Genomic DNA, 1,632 nt, shown 5'->3' with positions numbered 1-1,632 from the left:
ACCAGTCTGTTGTTCCATGTCCAGTTCTAACTGTTGCTTCCTGACCTGCATATAGGTTTCTCAAGAGGCAGGTCAGGTGGTCTGGGATTCCCATCTCTTTCAGAATTTTCCACAGTTTATTGTGATCCACACAGTCAAAGGCTTTGGCATAGTCAATAAAGCAGAAATAGATGTTTTTCTGGAACTCTCTTCCTTTTTCCATGATCCAGCAGATGCTGGCAATTTGATCTCTGGTTCCTCTGCCTTTTGTGAAACCAGCTTGAACATCTGGAAGTTCACGGTTCATGTATTGCTGAAGCCTGGCTTGGAGAATTTTGAGCATTACTTTGACTTAATTTTGAGCATTAATTTTGAGCAAATTAATTAACAAAATTAATTTTGAGCATTACAACCAAGAGTAAGCATTGCTTATCACTATGGGACACAGGTCATGACCATGGTTGATTAGATAAGAAGTGAACACCTGACTCCAGAGAGGCCCATCCTCAGGCTGGGCAGAGCCAATCAGCTTCCCTCTCCAACTAGGAAGCAGACTATGTGGAACTGACATGTGAGTCATTAATAGTGGGGCATCAGAATGCCCCCTAAAAACTGATGGTTTCCATCAGTTTTCCAGATGTTTCTTAAATGAACATCTCACTTAGAAAATTTGGGATGTACTCTGCTCCTGGCTAATCAAACTAAGACAAGCTGGGACACTGCCCTTTCTCTCGCACTAGTGCTTCCTGGCACTAACTCCTTACAGAAATCCTACCTAGACACTGCTCTCTCAGCATAGGTGTACCTGACCCCAACACTACTCACCTTGCTATCCGTAACTGACCTAGGTCTGCCCTCTTCCTGCTTCCTCTATTTTCCCAAAGCCTGCTGAAGCTGGGCAAGTCTCACCGGCAGCCCACCTGAGTTATGGTCACAGGTAAAGACAAGAAGCCCTGCAGATGAACAGGCATATCTACAAACTGTCTACTGCTCTCCTGTACCAAAGCAGGGCCACTTTGAAAAGTGGTCTTTGAACACCCATGAGACCCATAGGCAACTCTTGTGGTTAGAGTCAAAGGTGGTGAGAAGCGGCAGCACTACTGAACTGCCTTTAAATTGGTCTTTAAGCAAAAGAGTAAAGCAGCTCAGCCCATTAAGGAACACTCACTCAGAAGCTGTCCCACTGACCTGCTTCCCAGGGCCTTCGGGGACTCCACTAACGAACCTCCAGCAGCTACGCCAGTTACTTCCCTGCAAGTCACACCACATCAAGGCGAGTTTGCAGGGTCATGAATGCATGCCTGGCCCATTGAGGGAGCCCATCTGGTAAGTTTAGCTTCTATTTTCAGCAGCATGACATAATGAAGGAAGCTTCTTTGAGGGAAGCAAAGCATTTTTCCAACTTGTCTCTCCACTTCTTTACAGCAGTGAGTTTCAAAGCCTGATGAATGCAAGAGGTCTCCCTTCCTTCCGGGAATGATGAGCTGTTCTGTAGACTTTCATCATGACATGGGACTCTGGGGTACTTAGTAACAAACTGAGTTATCGAGGTTATTAAATGTTGGCGTTCATAAACTAAAAATGGCTCATTTTTAGAGTTTGCAGGGGAGTTTAATTCAGTATCCACTAAAAAGTGAGTACACTTTGCAAAGC

Source organism: Bos taurus, chromosome 11 (assembly GCF_002263795.3).
Source record: "Bos taurus isolate L1 Dominette 01449 registration number 42190680 breed Hereford chromosome 11, ARS-UCD2.0, whole genome shotgun sequence".
NCBI classification, from domain to species: domain Eukaryota; kingdom Metazoa; phylum Chordata; class Mammalia; order Artiodactyla; family Bovidae; genus Bos; species Bos taurus.
Note: the sequence above shows the minus strand (reverse complement) of the source record.